At 37.6% G+C, this 21,860-nt stretch overlaps 1 pseudogene; it reads right to left on the bottom strand.

Annotated features, from left to right (window-relative positions):
• Positions 1-18,352: 18,352 nt before the first annotated feature.
• Positions 18,353-20,400, bottom strand: LOC100662518 (olfactory receptor 5K4-like; annotated as a pseudogene).
• Between the last annotated feature and the right edge of the window lie 1,460 nt (positions 20,401-21,860).

Here is a 21,860-nt window from a genome sequence, read left to right on the forward strand (position 1 = left end):
GATGTAAGAAGTTCTGAGTTTTGGGTCAAATGACCCAGCAGACCTTTGGTATTAGAGGTATCCAAGATGAGAAGAACTGTGGAAAGGTTCTAGAAAACCACAAAAGGAGAATCACAACTTAAACTTCTATGGTTTTGAAAAAAGTGCACTGAAATCTATGGTAGAAGATTATACATTATTCAAAAAATAATTCCCTGATATGTTATGAACCTTGGTAGAGACAGAGCTCCTGATATTAGGATACTGAATGACCATGAGACCAGAACTGCCCTTAATGAGCAGGAATTGGTCACACTAATCTAGTATAGGTTGAAGAAGGTACAGGAACAATGCATTTTAAGGTGAAAGTGGTTTCTCCGAGATCAGGCATAAGCAAGCCAGAGGGCACAGCAAATTGCACAAGTAGGTAGCCCAGACCATATGTCATCTACCACTGTTGCACTGACCTCTCTTCCTTAGCTCACTCTTCTGGCCTCATGGGGGACCTTTTATGATCAGCTGACAGAGAATATAAAATGCCAAGCTTGGTTCTTGAATGATCAGTTTGGTATATTGGTACAAAACAAAATGTATTGCTGCTGAACTATAGCTCCCTCCAGGAGTGATCTTGAAAGACCTCAGTAAGGGTAAATTCTTATTTTGTGCAATGAACTAATCATCTTTTTCCATTTTATAGAAAGAGAAATGGTCCAAGGTAAGAATATAAAGATTTAGGATGAAGGTGAATGCCTTAGATGTTGGTCAGTGGCCTGTGAGAAGAAAGATGAAAAGATTAAGGACGAAAAGATTTGTGGAAGAAGCATATAAAAGCACAGTTGTCTTAGTCATCTAGTGCTGCTATAACAGAAATACCACTAATGGATGGCTTTAACAAAGAGAAATTTATTTCCTCACGGTAAAGTAGGCTAAAAGCCCAAAATCAAGGAGTCAGCTCCAGGGGAAGTCTTTCTCTCTCTTTTGGCTGTGGAAGAAGGTCCTTGTCCTCAGTCTTCCCATGGTTGAGGAGTTTCTCAGGCGCAGGGACCCTGGGTGCAAAGGAATCGCTCTGCTCCTGGTTCTACTTTCTTGGTGGTATGAGTTCCTCAACTCTCTGCTTGCTTCCCTTTCCTTTTATCTCTTGAGACATACAAGGTGGTGCAGGCCACACCCCAGGGAAACTCCCTTTACCTTGGATCAGGGAGGTGACCTGAGTAAGGGTGGTGTTACAATCCCACCCTAATCCTGTCAACATAAAATTACAATCACGAAATGGAGGACAACTGCGCAATACTGGGAAACATGGCCCAACCAATCTGATAGACACATTTTTGGGGGGACATAATTCAATCCATGATAACAGTAGATGTGAAGTGTGGAAAAATTATATCAGATGTTATTGTCCACCAGAGAACATCTATCGTGACAGATACACTAAACGACCAGGTTGACAAAATGACTCAGCCAGTTGAAATCTTGCAGCTTTGTTCATCTTACACCCTATTCCTAGAAAATCAAAGTAGCTATGATGGCTGGGATGGAAGCTATGCATATGAACATGGGTTCCTACTTTTCAAAGCTAATCTAATTACTGTCACTTCCAAATGTCAGACTTGCCAGTGACAGAAACCAATGTGCAGCCCCTAATATGGCAACACTTCTCAAGGAAATCAACCAGTTACTTGGTGACAAATTAGCTACTGTAAATTCCTCCACCTTAAAAATAGCAGAAATTCACCTTGACTAGAACTGACATATAATCCAGGTATGGGTTATATTTTCCTATCTGCAAGACTTCAGATAGAACAACTATATGAGGGCTGAAAGAGTGGTGCATAACTATGAGTTGGACCAAGAAACCTATTTTACAGCAAAGGTGTGGCATTGGACAATTAGTGGCTTACTGGTCCTATCACGGTACTGGGTTTGGTTTGGTTATATGGTTTGGTCTTATAATATTCCACATCATCCAGAAACTACTAGCTTAATATATTGATGGAATGGCCTTTGAAAGAACAACTAAGGTATCGTCTTGGAGTGGATATCTTGTAATATGAAAGCTTCATTTTCTAGGAAGCATTGTACATCATAAATCAATGACCACTATATGGTGCCTCAGTAGTATATTTACTTGGACCATATGTCCTCAGTAGTATATTTACTTGGGCCATATAAAATGAATCCAGGAACTCCCTAAGTAGCGCACTTGGGGAATTTGCACCTTTTTCACCAGAACTCTGAGCTGTATGAATTTAGGAGTCCTGGATCTCAGAGGAGAAATGCTTTTACTAGGAAACACAGCAAAAATCCCATTGTACTTAAAGCTACAACTGCCACCTAGTCACTTTGGGTTCCTTGTAGCAAGAGACTAGAAGGCAAGGGAAGGAGTTACAGACTTGCAAGGATAATTGACCCTAATCATGGGGAGGAGGTAGAGTTCCTGTTGTTCAGTGGGAGCTGGGAAGAATATGTTTGGCATTCAGGTGATCCATGGGTATGTCTTGGTACTCCCTTATCCAAGTTTAACAATAAAGTGACAAATGACAAAATGACAATAAAGTGACCTGAAAAGGGCATGGTGACAAAGGACTTAGAGCTCAAAAATCAGACCTCTGTGTCACTCCACTATATGAGCCACCTAAACCAGCAGAAGTATTAGCTAAAGGCAAAGGGAGCCTAGAGAAAGGATAAGAATATTAATTTTGGCCTTGAGAGTAGCTGCAGCAGTGAAAGCTGTAAGCTGTCCACTAACATTCATCACTTAAAATTCTTCAAAAAAAGACAAGAACAGTATCCTAGAGGAGCTGTCGCCAGAGCGTGTTATATGAAACAAGTCACTCTGAACAGTCTAAGAGGTGGACTGTAGTGAATCTGTGTTTCACTGCCCAGATCCCACCTTAATTCCCTGTGAGATTGTTGATAGCTGGCAGTTCTCATATGAATCCCTGCCCAGGAATTGACCTTGGCTGAAGAGAGCTGCCTCATTCATTTCACACTGTTCCCTTGAGGCAGCCTGTATCCAATAACTACTCCACAGAAAGTATGAAATTCAGAGCCCTTACTTTGTGGCATGGAAACTCTGAAGGAAAATCCCAGCTCCTCATTTCCCCAAGAAATTGGTTGGGATTTTTGTTGTGACTACATTAAAGTTAAACTCAGCCATTTGCCTAATCTTACTTCCTTCACTCCCTCAATAAAGATTGAGCCTGAGAATGTTCCTCAACAAATGTTCTGCATGCAAATCTCCATCTCAGAATTTGTTTTCCTGGGGAAACTCAATTTAGTCAAGTTGCTACAGGAACAAGATCACAAGGCTAAAAGACACAACTAGCTCCATCCCTCAAAGAAGAACCTTCTACTTAAGAAGTGGCAAATCATGTACCAACAGAGGAAAGTGCTCTCATACCAATAACAGTAATCTACAGAATCCCCTCAAGCCTACTTAAATAGAGTCATCTATCATTGCTGATCCAGAGAAAACAAAGCAATTAAAAATCAACAGAAAATTTACAAGCCACATCCATACCAAATTAATAAAAATTAATAGAGGAAGAAAATAAAAATTGAGAATTAAAAGTATTTCAGCTGATGAAAATTCTTCCCAGAAAAACAGCCATAGACAGAGAAAAACTGTAACACAACATCTAAACCTAATTATCTTTAAGCAAGCATTTTCAGACAAAGAGAAAGAGCTTTTATTAAAAAAATTCCAAAATGAGAACCAAGATGGACAAAAATATGTATAAAATGAAAACTAACAGAAAAGAAATTGGAGAAAAAGACAAAATCGTTTTATAAATTAAGACTAAATCTCAAGGTTCCCAAGAGACAAGAGATTCTACAACAAAAGCAAGGGGCATTAAAGAGAGAAATGAAAACAGCCAAGAGAACAAAAACAAAAGGGTAAAAAGACTCTGAGGGGATATGCTATGAGTCTAGATGGTACAGTGTTTAAGCACTTGGCTGCTAATGGAAAGATCCGTTGATTGCAAACAACCAGACACCGGATGGGGAAAGATGAGGCAGTCTTCTTCTACAGAGATTACAGCTTTGGAAACCCTATAGGGCAGTTCTACTCTGTCTTATAGGGTTGTCATAAGTTGGAATCTACTGGATAGCAATGGGCTATAACAGGAGGTTAGTTAATATATCTACAATTGACGGTAAGAAATCTGATGTTCAATTTACAGAGAAGTAGCTAAAAAATTAGGAAGCGGTTTCAACTGGAATGCATCATTTATGACGGGTAGGACACTACAGTTTTTGAAATACACTTTTTGTGGTATTTTTAAAACTGGCTTGTGATAAGAAATTAAAAAGGAATGTTAAGTTGTGAAATCACGGAGATCAGTTTGAAGTTATTAATATTGTACAGGTGAGAGATGAAGGCAGAATGGAATTGCATATAAACTAAAAAAACCAGAGCCATTGCCGTCGAGTCGATTCTGACTCATAGCAACCCTATAAGACAGAGTACAACTGCCCCATAGAGTTTACAAGAAGCACCTGGTAGATTCGAACTGACAACCTTTTGTTTAGCAGCTGTAGCGCTTAACCACTATGCCACCACGGTTTGCATATAAGAAGTTTAAATAGAGAGATGTAGGCACATTTAAGATATATAGATATTCCCCATTTTACGGCAAGGCTCCATTCCAATGACTCTGTCCTAAGTTGGGTCCAATATAAGTGGAATACCTCATTTTTATTTATTTAAGTTGTCATTATCATTGCCTTTTATTATCAGTGTCTTTATAAATCTGATCTTTATTTGTCTTTGGGGTTTGACATAAGAACCACAACATCAACAAATTATGTGCTATGACACTGTAGGTAGTACATATGACAGAAGATAAGATGTACAAAAAAACCCCAAAATGGAAAGTTGTAAGTGCAGTTCATCATAACTCCAGTATGTCCTAAGTGGGGACTACTTGTACTTCAGAGATAGAGTTGACAGGTCTTATGAAAATTTGTGTGTGATGGGAGAAGAAGAGGGAGGATTACCCTTAATTTCTGAATTGACCAACTAGTTGGATAATACCACCATCAAGTTGAAGAAGATCAGGGAAGACCATGGTGATAGGAGAATTCAAGAGCTGCAGTTTGAACATGTTAAATTCCAGATGTCTTTGAGTCATTCAAGGGAAGATATCCAATAGGCAATTGGATACATGCGTCTGGGGATTAAGGGAAACATGAGAGCTGGAAATATACATTCTGGGTCATCTCCATATTGATGATATTTTTTGTTGTTGTTAGGTTCCATGGAGTCCATTCCAACTCATAGCGACCCCATATATAACACAATGAAGCACTGCCTGGTCCAGTGCCATCTTCAAAATCTTTGCTATGTTTGAGCGAATCATTACAGCCACTTTGTCAGTCCATCTCGTTGAGGGTCTTTCTCTTTTTGCTGACCTTCTACTCCACCAAGCATGATGTCCTTCTTCAGGGATTGTTCTGCCCTGATAACATGTTCAAAATAGGTGAGATGAAGTCTTGTCATCCTTGCTTCTAAGAAGCATTCTGGCTCTACTTCTTCTAAGACAGATTTTTTCCATTCTTCTGGCAGTCCATGGTATATTCAATATTTTTCACCAACGCCATAATTTAAATGCATCAATTCTTCTTCGGTCTTCCTTACTCATTGTTCACTATCTCATGCATATTGAGGTGGTCAAAATATCATGACTTGGGTCAGGATCACCTGAGTTCTCAAGGTTATGCATATCTTCACTTCTTACTACTTGAAAGAGGTCTTTTGGAGCAAATTTGCCCAGTGCAATACACTGTTTGATTTCTTGACTGCTGTTTCCTTGGTTCCCCCAAGTGTCTGTCAGTTTGTCCTACTGTGGGGGCTTGGGTGTTGCTGTGGTGCTGGAAGCTATGCCACTGGTATTCAGATACCAGCAGGGTCACCCATGGAGGACAGGGTTCAGCTGAGCTTCCAGACTAAGAGAGACTAAGAAGAAGGACCCGGCAGTCTACTTCTGAAAAGCATTAGCCAGTGAAAACCTTATGAATAGCAGCGAAACACTGTCTGATATAGTGCTGGAAAATGAGCCCCCCAGGTTGGAAGGCATTCAAAAGATGACTAGGGAAGATCTGCCTCCTCAAAGTAGAGTCGACCTTAATGACGTGGATGGAGTAAAGCTTTCGGGACCTTCATCTGCTGAAGTGGAATGACTCAAAAGGAGAAGAAACAGCTGCAAACATCCATTAATAATCAGAACCTGGAATATACCAAGTATGAATCTAGGAAAATTAGAAATCATCAAAAATGAAATGGAATACATAAACAATATCCTAGGCGTTAGTGAACTGGAATGGACTGGTATTGGCCATTTTGAATTGGACAATCATATAGTCTACCATGCTGGGAATGACAACTTGAAGAGGAATGGTGTTGCTTTCTTCGTCAAAAAGAACATTTCAAGATCTATCCTGAAGTACAATGCTGTCGGTGATAGGATAATATCCATATGCCTACAAGGAAGACCAGTTAATACGACCATTATTCAAATACACCCACCAACGACTAGGGCCAAAGATGAAGAAATAGACTTTTATCAGCTGCCACAGTCTGAAATTGATCGAACGTGTAATCAAGATGCATTGATAACTACTGCTGATTTTAACACGAAAGTTGGAAACAAAGAAGAACGATCATTAGCTGGAAAATATGGCCTTGGTGATAGAAACAATGCTGGAGATGGAATGATAGTATTTTGCAAGACCAACTATTTCTTCATTGCAAATACCTTCTTTCACCAACATAAACGGTGACTATACACATGGACCTCGCCAGATGGAGCACACAGAAATCAAATGGACTACATCTGTGGAAAGAGACGATGGAAAAGCTCAATGTCATCAGTCAGAATGAGGCCAGGGGCCGACTGTGGAACAGACCATCAATTGCTCATACGCAAGTTCAAGCTGAAACTGAAGAAAATCAGAGCGAGCCCACGAGAGCCAAAATATGACCTTGAGTATATTGCACCTGGTTTTAGAGACCATCCAAACAATAGATTTGGTGCATTGAACACTGGTGACTGAAGACTGAATGAGTTGTGGAATGACATCAAGGACATCATCCATGAAGAAAGCAAGACGTCATTGAAAAGACAGGAAAGAAAGAAAAGACCAAGATGGATGTTGGAGGAAACTCTGAAACTTGCTCTCGAACGTCGAGCAGCCAAAGCAAAAGGAAGAGTTGACACAGTAAAAGAACTGAACAGAAGATTTCAAAGGGCGGCTTGAGAAGGCAAAGTAAAGTATTATAATGACATGTCCAAAGAACTGGAAATGGAAAACCAAAGGGAAGAACATGCTCAGCATTTCTCAAGCTGAAAGAACTGAAGAAAAAATTCAAGCCTCTTCTCACAATAGGGAAGGACTCTATGGGGAAAATATTAAACAATGCAGGAAGCATCAAAAGAAGATGGAAGAAATACACAGAGTCATTATACCAAAAAGAATTAGTCAATGTTCAACCATTTCAAGAGGTAGCATATGATCAGAAACTGATGGTACTGAAGGAAGAAGTCCAAGCTACTCTGAAGGCATTGGAGAAAAACAAGGCTCCAGGAATTGGTGGAATATCAATTGAGATGTTTCAACAAACGGATGCAGTGCTGGAGTTGTTCACTCGTCTATGCCAAGAAATATGGAAGACAGCTACCTGGCCAACTGACTGGAAGAGAGCTATATTTATGTCTATTTCCAAGAAAGGTGATCCAACCGAATGTGGAAATTATAGAACAATATCATTAATATCACACAAAAGCAAAATTTTGCTGAAGATCATTTGAAAATGGCTGCAGCAGTATATCGACAGGGAACTGCCAGAAATTCAGGTCGATGTCAGAAAAGGACGTGGAAGCAGGAATATCATTGCTGATGTCAAATGGATCCTGGCTGAAAGCAAAGAATACCAGAAGGATGTTTACCTGTGTTTTATTAACTAGCAAAGGCATTCGACTGTGTGGATCATAACAAATTAGGGATAATGTTGGGAAGAACGGGGGTTCCAGAACACTTAATTGTGCTCATGAGGAAACTACATAGATCAAGACGCAGTTGTTCAGACAGAACAAGGGGATACTGATTGGTTTAAAGTCAGGAAAGGTGTGCACCAGGATTGTATTCTTTCACCATACCTATTCAGATAATAATCTGAGAAGCTGGAGTATATGAAGAAGAATGGGGCATCAGGATTGGAGGAAGACTCATTAACGACCTATGTTATGCAGATGACACAACCTTGCTTGCTGAAAGTGAAGAGGACTTGAAGCACTTACTAACGAAGATCAAAGACCACAACCTTCAGTATGGATTGCACCTCAACATAAAGAAAACAAAAATCCTCTCAACTGGACCAAGGAGTAACATCGTGATGAACATAGAAAAGATTCAAGTTGTCAAGGATTTCATTTTACTTGGATCCACAATCAAATCCATGGAAGCAGCAGTCAAGAAATCAAAAGACGCATTGCACTGGGTAAATCTTCCACAAAGGACCTCATTAAAGTGTTGAAGAGCAAAGATGTCACCTTGAAGACTAAGGTGTGCCTGACTCAAGCCATGGTATTTTCAAACACATCATATTTATGTGAAAGCTGGACAATGAATAAAGAAGACTGAAGAAGAATTGATGCCTTTGAGCTGTGGTGTTGGTGAAGAATATTGAATATACCATGGACTGCCAGAAGAACGAATAAATCTGTTTTGGAAGAAGTGCAACCAGAATGCTCCTTAGAAGCAAGGGTGGCAAGACTGTGTCTTACATACTTTGGACATGTTGTCAGGAGGGCTCAGACTCTAGAGAAGGACAACATGCTTGGCAAAGTACAGGGTCAGCGGAAAAGAAGAAGACCCTCAATGAGGTGGATTGACACAGTGGCTGCAAAAATGGGCTCAAGCATAACAACGATTGTGAGGATGGCTCAGGATCGGGCAGTGTTTCGTTCTGTTGTGCACAGTGTCGCTATGAATTGGAACTGACTCGACTGCACCTAACAACAACAACAACAGCAACAACAACAACAGCTTCCATGGCTGATGATTGTGGATCCAAGTAAACTGAAATTCTTCACAACCTCAATCTTTTCTCTGTTTATCATGACGTTGTAATCCATCCTGAAGGCTCTGGTCTTTGGTCTTCATCAGTAAGTGCTTCAAGTCCTCTTCACTTTCAGCAAGCAAGATTTTGTCATCTTCATACTGAAGGTTGTTAATGAGTCTTCCTCCAATCCTGATATTGTGTTCTTCTTTATATAGCACAGCTCCTTGGATTATTTGCTCAGCGTACAAATTGAGTAAATATGGTGAAAGGATACAACCCTGACACCCATCTTTTCTGATATTAAATCACCTGTTATTCCCTCCTTCTAAAGACAGCCTCTTGGTTTACATAGGGGTTCCACTTAAGCATAATTAAGTGTCCTGCAATTCCTATTCTTCACAATGTTATTCATAATTTGTCATGACCCACACAATCGAATGCCTTTGTATAGTCAATAAAAGGCAGGTAAACATCTTTCTGGGATTTTTTGCTTTTAGCCAAGATCCATCTAACATCAGCAATGATATCCCACCTTCCATGTCCTCATCTGAATCTGGCTTGATTTTCTGGCAGTTCCCTGTCAATGTATTCCTGCAAACATTTTTGAGTTATCTTCAGCAAAATTTTACTTTTGTGTGATAACAAAGATATTGTTCAATAATTTCAGCTTTCTGCTGGATGCTTTTCTTTGGCATGGGCACAAATATGGATCTCTTCTAAGCAGTTGGCCAGGTACCTGCCTTCTAAATTTCTTGGCATAGATGAGTGAGTGCTTCCAGTGTTTCCCTGATGGAATATAAGGGTAGAAATTGTACCTGTCTTATTTTGTGTTGTGCGGATTAGCCAGGCCAGAAATAGGCCTCCTATGTGCATGAACATAAGAGTGTGTGAGTGTACATGTATAAAAACAGATGTGAAATTGGTACTTAAGGGAAGAACTAGTTAACAAATGCTTCTGGAACTACTTGTAATCCATTACAAATCAAATTTTGATTCTTACTTCACAACATTTAAAAATGAACTGCAGTTGAATTAAAATTGTATGTATAAAAATTCATGTTATAAAAAAGAAAATACAAATTATGTTTATAAAATAATCTCTGTAGGAGGTGGGGCCAAGATGGCGAGATAGACAGATGCTTCCAGCTAGCCCTCTTACAACAAAGACCTGAAAAAACAAGTGAAACAAGTATATTTATGACAAGCTAGGAGCCCCGAACATCAAAGGCAAAGTTAGAAAATGAACTGAGTGGCAGGGTGAGGAAGAGATGGTTCAGAAGAGGAGAGGAATTACTGGACCTGAATCGCCAAAGCCCTCAGGCACCATTCCCGGGAGTGGCTGCAGCAGGCTGACAATAGCATTCAGGTGCAGTTCCCTCAAGGAGAAGCAGCCAAACACACAGCCTACTCACACCTTTGGAACCAGAGAAGAATGGAGCTCTCAGCAAAAGCTAAGTACTTGCACATATTTTACCCTGCCCCCCAGCCTCCAAGCTGGATTCAGTGGCTGTTGATTTCCCTGGGACTGATATAGACCCTGTTGAGGGCCTAGAGCCATCCTCCCTGCCTTGAAGAAGGAATAAATTTGCATTTGGGGGAAAAGATAATTTGTCAGATCCACTAACCAGGGGAGCTCAGGATAGAAGTAGCTCCTGTCCAGGCATAAAAAGTCTATGTACTTTGAGTACCCTTCCCCTTGCACGGACCTGTGCGGGCCTATTTCAGAAGACTAGGCCCTTGTTGGCAGACTACAAGTGTTTCAGCTGCATGGTGAAGAGGTGGATATTTGAGGTTTGACACCACTTTGCCTAATAAACAGGGTTCTCACCTACCCACATCAAGGGTCTAAAGACTGGTAGCTCTACTCAAATCACCCAGCCACCCATGACAGGGGTCCAAGGATAACTGGCACCTCCCAGTCCTTGCAACCAAAAACATTGAGTGTCATGGTTCATCTGCAGAACCCACCCACCTCAGAGACATTTGGGGAATGATTCTCAGCCCCCTGCCTTGTTCAGAGTGTGACCCCCTGCTGCAGCCAGATACAAGTACCTACACCAATCACCCCTGAAACTGTAGGACAGAGCCTGTACCACACACTTGATGATCAGCTACCTGGACACCAGAACTGAGTTCATACAAGAAAAGTGAATGGACTCCTAAACTGACAAATCTGGTAACAGCTCTAGCCATCTGGGGACAGGACCTCAGAGCTCCAAAGGTGAAAATAATCAAGCTAGCTCACTCAAGCAACCCATTTGGGCATATCAAAACAAAACAAATCAAGAAACTAGGATACAGTACGCAAACATAAAATAAACTAATACAATAACTTATAGATAGCTTAGAGACAACAGTCAATATCAAGTCACATAAAGAAACAGAGCATGATTGCCTCAACAAGCTCTCAAAACAAAGAATCAGGGATCTTCAAGATGAAAGTGCATTCCTGGAATTATTATTATTAATAATACCAGATGCAAAATACAAAAGATTAATATACAGAACCCTTCAAGACATCAGGGAGGAAATCAGGCAATACCCAGAACAAGCCAAGGAACACACAGGGAAAGCAGCTGAAGAAATTCAAAAGTTTATTCAGGAACATAATGAAAAATTTAATAAGCTGGAAAAATCCATAGACAGACAGCAATCAGAAATTCAGAAGATTGACAATAAAATCACAGAATTAGACAACTCTATTTTTTTTTTTTTTATAGAAAGTCGAGAAGCAAAACTGAGCATATGGAAGGCAGAATTTGTGAACTTGAAGATATAGCACTTGGTACTACCAATATATTTGAAGAAAAATCAGACAACGGAATTTGAAAAAATGAAGAAAACTTAAGAATGATGTGGGACTCTATCAAGAGAATTAACCTGTGAGTGATTGGAGTACCAGAGCAGGGAGAGATAAAAGAAAATACAGAGAGAATTGTTGAAGATTTGTTGTCAGAAAGCTTCCCTGATACTGTGAAAGATGAGAAGATATCTACCCAAGATGCTCATCGAACTCCACATAAGGTAGATTTTAAAAGAAAATCATCAGGATATAATCAAACTTCCAAAACCAAAGATCAAGAGATAATTTTAAGAGCAGCTAGGGATAAACGAAAAGTCACCTACAAGGAGAGTCAATAAGAATACGCTTCAACTACTTGGCAGAAACCACGCAGGCAAGAATGGAATGGGATGATTTATACAAAGCTTTGATGGAAAAAAATTGCCAGCCAAGAATCATATATCCAGCAAAACTGTCTCTCATCTTTGAAGGTGCAATTAGGACATTGCCAGATAATCAGAAGTTTAGGGAATTTATAAAATCCAAAACAAAACTACAAGAAATACTAAAGGGAGTTCTTTGGTCAGAAAATCAATAATATCAGATATCAACCCAAGACTTGAACACTGGACAAAGCAACCAGATGTCAACCCAGACAGAGAAGTCACAAAAATAAATCAAGATAAAAAAATGCTCAAAACAGGGAAACAGCGATGTTATTATGTAAAAGAAGACAACATTAAAACAATAAAGAGGGACTAAGAAATGTAGTCATAGATCTTTCATATGGAGAGGAAGACAAGGTGACACAAGAAATAAAAATTAGGTTCAAATTTAGAAAAATAGGGGTAAATATTAAGATAACCACAAAGGAGAAAAACTACCCTACACATCAAAACAAAATACAAGAAAAAAATAGAGACTCAGCAGAAACAAAACTAACAACAACAAATATGAGGAACAGACTATATGTAAAAATAAACTACTCAGCCCAAAAAATTAAGTGGGAAAAAGAAACTGTCAACAATACACAAAAGAAAGAAGCTCAATAAAGACATGGAAGATTTAAATGCCACAATCAACCAACTTGACCTCACAGACATATAAAGAATACTCCACCCAACCGAAGCCATGTATACTTTTTTCCTAGTGCACATGGAACATTCTGTAGAATAGACCACGTATTAGGTCATAAAGCAAGCCTTAGCAGAATCCAAAATACTGAAATATTACAAAGCATCTCTTCTGACAATAAGGCCATAAAAGTAGAAATCAATAACAGAAAAAGCAGGGAAAAGAAATCAAACACTTGGAAACTGGACAATGCCCTGCTCATAAAAGACCAGGTTATAGAAGACATTAGAGAAGGAATAAAGAAATTCATAAAATCCAATGAGAATGAAAACACTTCCCATCAGAGCCTATGGGACACAGTGAAAGCAGTGCTCAGAGGTCAATTTATATCAATAAATGCACACATACAAAAAGAAGAAAGGGCCAAAATCAAAGCATTATCCCTACAACATGAACAAATAGAAAGAGAGCAACAAAAGAAACCCACGGGCACCAGAAGAAAGCAAATAATAAAAATTGGAATCGAATTAAATGAAATAGAAAACAGAAAAAAAACAATAGAATTAACAAGACCAAAAGCTGGTTCTATGAAAAAATTAACAAAATTGATAAACCATTGGCCAAACTGACAAAAGAAAAACAGGAGAGGAAGCAAATAAACTGAATAAGAAATGAGTTGGGTGATATTACAACAGACCCATCTGAAATTAAATGAATCACATCAGATTACTGTAAAAAATTGTACTCTAACAAATTTGAAAACCTAGAAGAAATGAATGAATTCCTAGAAACACACTACCTACCTAAACTAATACAAACAGAGGTAGAACAGCTAAATACACCCATAACAAAAGAAGAGACTGAAAACGTAATCAAAAAACTTCCCCCTCCTCCCCCAAATACCCTGGTCCAGAGGGCTTCACTGCAGAGTTCTACCAAACTTTCAGAGAAGAGTTAACATCACTAGTACTAAAGGTATTTCAAAGCATAGAAAAGGACAGAATACTCCCAAACTTATTCTATGAAACCAGCATATCCTTGATACCAAAACCAAGTAAAGACACCAAAAAAATTACAGACCTATATCGCTCATGAACTTAGATGCAAAAATTCTCAACAAAATTCTAGCCAATAGAATTCAACGACATATCCAAAAAATAATTCACCATGACCAAGTGGGATTTATACCAGGTACGCAGGATGGTTCAACATTAGAAAAACAATTAATGTAATCCATCATGTAAATAAAACAAAAGACAAGAATCACATGATTTTATCAATTGATGCAGAAAATGCATTTGACAAAGTTCAACACCCATTCATGATAAAAACTCTCAGCAAAATAGGAATAGAAGGAAAATTCCTCCACTTAATAAAGAGCATGTATACAAAGCCAATAGCCAACATCATCCTAAGTGTAGACAGTCTGAAAGCATTCCCCTTGATATTGGGAACCAGACAAGGATGATCTTTATCACCACTCTTATTCAACATTGTGCTGGAAGTCCTAGCCAGAGAAATCAGGCTAGATGAATAAATAAAGGGCATCCAGATTGGAGAGGAAGAGGTAAAAATATCTCTATTTGCGGATGACATGATCTTATACACAGAAAGCCCTAAAGAATCATCATGAAAACTACTGAAACTAATAGAAGAGTTCAGCAGATTATCAGGATATAAGATAAACATACAAAAATCAGTTGGATTCCTCTACACCAACAAAAAGAACATCGAGGAGGAAATCACCAAATCAATACTATTTACAGTAGCCCCCAAGAAGATAAAATACTTAGGAATAAATCTTAGCAGAGATGTAAAAGACTTATACAAAGAAAACTACAAAACACTTCTGCAAGAAACCAAAAGAGACCTACATAAGTGTAAAAACATACCTTGCTCATGGATAGGAAGACTTAACATTATAAAAATGTCTATTCTACCAAAAATGATCTATAGATTTAAGGCAATTCCAATCTAAATCTCCATGACATTTTTTAATGAGGTGGAGAAATAAATCACCAACTTCATAATAAAAGGAAAGAGGCCCTGGATAAGGAAAGCATTACTGAAAAAGAAGAACAAGATGGGAGGCCTCACTTTACCTGATTTTAGAGCCTATTATACCACCACAGTAGTCAAAACAGCCTGGTACTGGTACAACAACAGATACATAGACCAATGGGATAGAATTAAGAATCCAGACATATAAGCAGTTGATATTTGATAAAGGTCCCAAATCAGATAAATGGGGAAAAGACAGTCTTTTTAACAAATGGTGCTGGCATAAGTGGATATCCGTCTGCAAAAAAAAGGAAACAAGACCCATACCTCACACCATGCGCAAAAACGAACTCAAAATAGATCAAAGACCTAAATATAAAATCTAAAACCATAAAGATCATGGAAGAAAAAATAGGGACACCATTAGAAGCCCTAATACATGGCATAAACAGTATACAAAATATTTCTAACAATGCAGAATAAAAGTAAATGACTGGGAACTCCTAAAAATCGAACACCTATGCTCATCCAAAGACTTCACCAAAAGAGTAAAAAGATTACCTACAGACTGGGGAAAAGTTTTTAGCTATGACATTTCCAATCAGTACCTGATCTCTAAAATTTACATGATGCTACAAAAACTCAACTACAAAAACACAAATGTTTCAATTAAAAAATGGGGAAAAGATATGAACAAATACTTCACTAAATAAAACATTCAGGTAGCTAACAGATACATGAGAAAATGCTCACGATCATTAGCCATTAGAGAAACACAAATCAAAACTACAATGAGATTTCATCTCACTCCAACAAGGCTGGCATTAATCCAAAAAACACAAAATAATAAATGGTGGAGAGGTTGTGAAAAGGCCGGAACACTTATACACTGCTGGTGGGAATGTAAAATGGTACAACCACTTTGGAAATCAATTTGGCGCTTCCTTAAAAAGCTAGAAATAGAACTACCATAAGATCCAGCAATCACACTCCTTGGAATATACCCTAGAGAAATAAGAGCCTTTACAAGAAAAGATATACGCACACCCATGTTCCTTGCAGCACTGTTTACAATAGTGAAAAGATGAAAGTAACTAAGATGCCCATCAATGGATGAATGGATAAATAAATTGTGGAGTATTCACACAATGGAATACTACACATCAATAAAGAACAGTGATGAATTTGGGAACCATTTCATAACATGGAGGAAACTGGAAGTCATTATGCTGAATGAAATCAGTCAGTTGCAAGAGGACAAATATTGTATAAGACCACTATTATAAGAACTTGAGAAATAGTTTAAACAGAGAAGAAAATATTCTTTGATGATTACGAGAGGGGAGAGAGAGAATGGGAGAGAGGTGTTCACTAATTAGATAGTAGATAAGAATACTTTAGGTGAAGGGAAAGACAAAACACAATACAGGGAGCTCGGCACAACTGGACTAAACCAAAAGCAAAGAAGTTTCCTGAATAAACTCAATGCTTCGAAGGCCAGTGTAGCAGTGGCGGGGGTTTGGAGACCATGGTTTCAGGGGACATCTAAGTCAATTGGCATAGTACAATCTATTATGAAAACATTCTGCATTACACTTTGGAGATCGGCGTCTGGGGTCTTCAATGCTAGCAAGTGGCCATCTAAGATGCATCAATTGGTCTCAACCCACCTGGAGCAAAGGAGAATGAAGAACACCAAGGACACAAGGTAATTATGAGCCCAAGAGACAGAAGGGCCACGTAAGCCAGAGACTACATCAGCCTGAAACCAGAAGAACTAGATTGTGCCTGGCTACAGCAGATGACTGCCCTGACAGGGAACACAACAGAGAACCCCTGAAGGAGCAGGACAGCAGTGGGACGCATACTACAAATTCTTGTAAAGAGACCAGATTTAATGGTCTGACTGAGACTAGAAGGACCCCGGCGATCATGGCTCCCAGACCTTCTGTTAGCACAAGACAGCAACCATTCCCAACGCCTACTCTTCAGACAGGGATTGTACTGGACAAATGGATAGAAAAAAATTCTAGTGAAGAAAGAGCTTCTTGGATCAAGTAGACACTCGAGTCTATGTTGGCACCTCCTATCTGGAGGGGAGAAAGGAGGGCAGAGCGGATCAGGTGCTGGCAGAATGGACACAAAAAGAGAGAGTGGAGGGAAGGAGCGGGCTGTCTCACGAGGGGGGAGCAGTTAAGGGTATATAGCAAGGTGTGTATAAATTTTTGTATGAGACACTGGCTTGATTTGTAAACTTTCAATTAAAGCACAATAAAATTAAAAAAAAAATCTCTGCATGAGAGGTGGCATATAAATTTTAACACAAACAGAAAAGAGAAATAGTTAGCCAATTGCCACACGAACATTTATTAAACAATAATTTCTTTCTTCTCTGATTTATGGTGTGCTGCTTATTTTACAAGGAATTTACTTTTGAATAGTATGACCTGTTCCATTGATCCATCTCTTGATTCTTGATCTAAAAGTTAACTGTCTTAACGATTCAAGCTTCATCATATACTTTAGGATGTAATACACAAACTCTATTTGTTTATTGGTTATTATTATTTCCTAGAAAATCTAGAATTCTAGAGAATTTTAGCATGAATGACTTTTTCGGGTTTCCAAAGAAGTACTCCTTTGATGTTTATTCAAACTAAATGAATCTGTGGAATATTTTGGAAGACACAAGCAAAAAAAAAAAAAAAAAAAAAAGTTACATCCACACCTCATGCCATGTACTAAAGAAGTTTCAGGAAGTGCCAAGAGTCAAGGGCAAAAATTTAAACTATCAAGAAAGAAGAGAAAGGCAGGGAGAAAGAGCAGGAGAAGATAAAGAAAAAGAGAAAAAAGAAAAGTTAGCTAATATCAGATCTCAAATTGAGGGAAGAAATTCTAAACAAATGAACATAAAATAAACAATATTGGAAAAAAACAATAAGTATGATTAGATCACATTAAAATGTTTACTAAACATGAATATCACAAAAAATATTAAAAGACTATCAACACACAGAGAAACTACTTGCACAAATAGTCACAGCATTTTAATATCTTCTCTATCAACAGTGGTAGAAATAAATGAGGGCAAAAAAAGAAACAGTAAGATGAAGGAAAAATGAACAGACAATTCACAGAAGAAATGAAAATAGCCAATAAACAGATAAAATATTATATTAAAGTCTGGCAGAATATTTTGAAACTCCAGTCATGCGTATTTTAACAAACACAGCCTAATGATTTAGAGATTAATATTTTGTATAAAACATATTTTTCTTTTCCTAGAGAAGCATTTTAATAAATTAACATCAATTTGCTGTAGAAGATGAAGTTTGCTTAGGAATATTATAGTTCCTCATGAATTATTACCTCCTTATTTCTCAGACTATAAATAAAAGGGTTTAATAAAGGATTTAATAGTATATTAAAAAATTGCCACTGGTATTCTTTATCCTGTTCTTCAGATGGTCAAATACACAAGAGAAGACAAATGCAGACTATTGAGACAGAGAGAAAGTGAGATGCACAGGTAGAAAAGGCTTTACTTCTGCTATTTTGGATTTCATCCTGAAAATCGTGAAAAGGATGCAAAGAGATGAAGACAGTGGCAATGGTGAAGATTTCAGTAGGCGTTGAAAAAATATGTATCATTAGTTTGTCAATAAAAAGTTCAGTACAGGATAATCTGTATAAGGGCAAAATATCACAAAAAAGTAGTCGATTTGATTAGGCCTGCAGAAGTTAACCTTAATAGAAGCACAACATGAATTATGGAATGCAGGTTACTAGTTATAAAGGTTTATGTGGTCACATGAATGCAGAGTTTCTTCGGCATCATGGTGTGGTACTGCAGTGGACTACATCTTGCCACGTAGTGATCGTAAGACATTGCTGCCAGGAGAAAGCAGTCCACGGTTTCAGCAAGGCAGAGAAAATAAAATTGTACCATGCACTCATAGAGAGATATCATTCTGCCCTCAGAAAAGGAGTTCTCTAATATTTCTAATATCTTGAAGGTAATGGCACAGGAACAATAGGAAACCATCAGAGCCAGGTTGTCCAGGGTGTGTGGAGAGGATGCTACATGAAAATCAACTTCTTTAATAAATATTTTTAGCTATTTTTCAATATAATTCCCTTATAAGGGAATTAAACTATCATCTAATTTAAATCTAAATAAATTTAGAAACCTATATTAGTTCACCAAAAATATATCCCAGACTAATTCAAGAACTAAATGTAAAAATTTAAAGTATTTAAAAATAATGATTATAAGATTTCATATTGGGAAATTTTAAGTAGCAAAAGAAAGAACAAATTGCAAAGGGATAAATTAATAGTTTTGAGGATCTTAAAATGAAAATATCTGTACATCACAAAACATCAAAAGCAAATCAGGAAGGCACACAAATTATTGACAAAAAAATGTATCACAACTGCATATAAAAGTCCAATAGCCTTTTTATATAAAATATATATAAATAACAACAAAAATGGCAAGGCTCTTTGAAAGAGTACTCAAAGGACACCAGCAGGTGATTTTCAGAAATAAGGTAAATGGTAAATAAAGGTATAGAAATTATTTAAATTCACTAGTAATCAAAAATATTCAAAAATCACATCATATAGTCAGAAAATGTTTATTGAATGCTCAAACGTGTCTGTTACTGTAAGAAGCACTGGTAATATAAAATCAGAGATGACATGGTTGATACAAGAAAGTAACAGGCTTTATTATCCAACAATTACAATTTACTATTTGTTGTTCTTTAAAATGTAGTTTATATCTATGCATCGCTTTCCTTTCTTACAGTTGTTGTAGAGAACAAAACCATTCAGTCCTTGAAATATGCGTAGGAGGATTTATTCAGTAAAAGTAAACAAACAAACAAAAGAAGATACATTTGAATGCAGAGAGATACCAGTTTACATAAGTGAAAAACTCATGGCTCCAACAAGGGAACTTCTAACAGGAACAGATACAGTCCAAGGAACAAAGAAATGATAAATACAATCATTTGTATCATAATTTTTGTTTTTTGTTAAGGTCATAAGAAGTGTGGGTTAGAAGGTGGGGAATAGGCTTCAATTGAATAATTGTGTACAGAGGCTTACAGTGATTGATTTCAAGGGCTTGTTACACAGGTTTTCAATCATAGTCACATATGCTGCAGGAGGGATCATAAACACATCACTGGATGAGGTTAAACAGCTCTAACTCAATGTCTCAGGGAGTTGTGATAACCATTCAGTACTAGTACCTTATTTCCCAGAACCAGCTGATTACAACAAAAACCTTTTAAGTTGTCTGGGAAACTTTAGAAAAGGTGAGCTCCAAGTCCCCTCCAAAACAATTTTAACTGCATTCCTTTCATAAAGAAGCATTTCTTGGCCCACTTTACATACAAAGACTCCTGTGGCAACATTCCCTTTCTTAAAGAGCATTTCTTTTACATCCAGGCTTAACTACACAGAGAACCACTTGTTCAGTTCCCATGACTACCAGCAAATTAAGGAGCCAGAGAGCAGGCAACTGTAAAAAGTAACCCTGCCGAGAGAAGCTGGACAAATAAAGAGCTCCAGAAAAGTGTGTAAAAAAACAAAAGAAAAAACAGACCAGTTTAATTCATCAAGAAATTGAGTTTAATTCAATCATTTAGTCTTGGCCAAAAAGGCATCATGAATTTCTCCTTTATAGTCTTCAGTTTTAGCTCTTACTACTGATATTTGAATAATTGCAGTTAGTCTCATTGCTTCTAGACTCTCTTTGCAGTCAAATGCCACATCAGTTTTCTAAAATAAATCATTTGACAGTTGGCCCTCCGTAACCACGGTTTCTACATTTGCGGATTCAACCAACTACAAATAGAAAATATTAAAAAAAAAAAAAAAGGTAAGTTCCAAAAAGCAAAACTTGAGTTCACCAGATGCTGAACACTATCTTTAATCCACACGAATGAAATGATGTGTAGGCATACCCTGCCATGCCCTCCCACCCTTTTACAGATCCTCAAACTCTGTCCAACAGGCTTTGTTTGAACATTGTTTGCCTTGCATCTCCATTGTTTGCTACTTGTGTTGTGTGTACCCTTTGTTTCTGTGAAGAAATGCCTCCTAAAAAGCAATTTAGTGGTCAAAACAATCCCTCAAATGCTAAAAGGGAGTGTAAAGTGCTATCTTTTGATGAGAAAATAAAAATCCTAGATCTTTTTTTTTTTTTTTTTTTTAATTTTGTTGTTATTGAGGATATACAGGGCAGAACATACACCAATTCAACAGTTTCCACATATGTAATTCAGTGTCATTGGTTATATTCTTCGAGTTGTGCAACCTTTCTCACCCTCTTTTTCTGAGTTGTTCCTCCCCCATCAGCATAAACAGACACTGCCCCCTAAGGTTTCTATCTAATCTTTCAAGTTGCTGTTGCCAATTTCATGCCATACAGATAGTTCTTAAAAAAGCGTAATGCTCAAGGTAGACATGTTTTACTAGTTAAGATAAGCTATTTTTGGTTTGAGGTAGACTTCAGGGAATATTTTTGGTTTAAGGTTTAAAGACAGGGCAGGATTCTTAAATCATTCTCAAACAAGGAAAAATTAGATTGGTGAGATTCACAACGTAAGTGAGAGAGTTATGGGAAAAAACATTAATCAAATGAATAGGTTCTTTAGAAAAAATCAGATTAAAGATCCCAAATATTCCCTTTGTTTTACATTAAAATATGGATTGACCAGCTTGCTCATGAAATCAGATATTGTTAAATTAATTTTCTGGCTAATGGGAGGTAGAAGTTTAACTGGAAAAACCTTCCTGTAGAAAAATTTTTCTAAAATGGATTAGCCTACTTTCCACCTTAATTTATTATTAAGTGTTCATTGCTTTGCTTGTTTCCTAAGGGTAAAAAATAACAATTTACAAAAGACCAAATAAATTTAAGAGCCTGCTTCTGAAAAACCA

The sequence above is a fragment of the Loxodonta africana genome, chromosome 20 (genome assembly GCF_030014295.1).
Source record: "Loxodonta africana isolate mLoxAfr1 chromosome 20, mLoxAfr1.hap2, whole genome shotgun sequence".
NCBI classification, from domain to species: domain Eukaryota; kingdom Metazoa; phylum Chordata; class Mammalia; order Proboscidea; family Elephantidae; genus Loxodonta; species Loxodonta africana.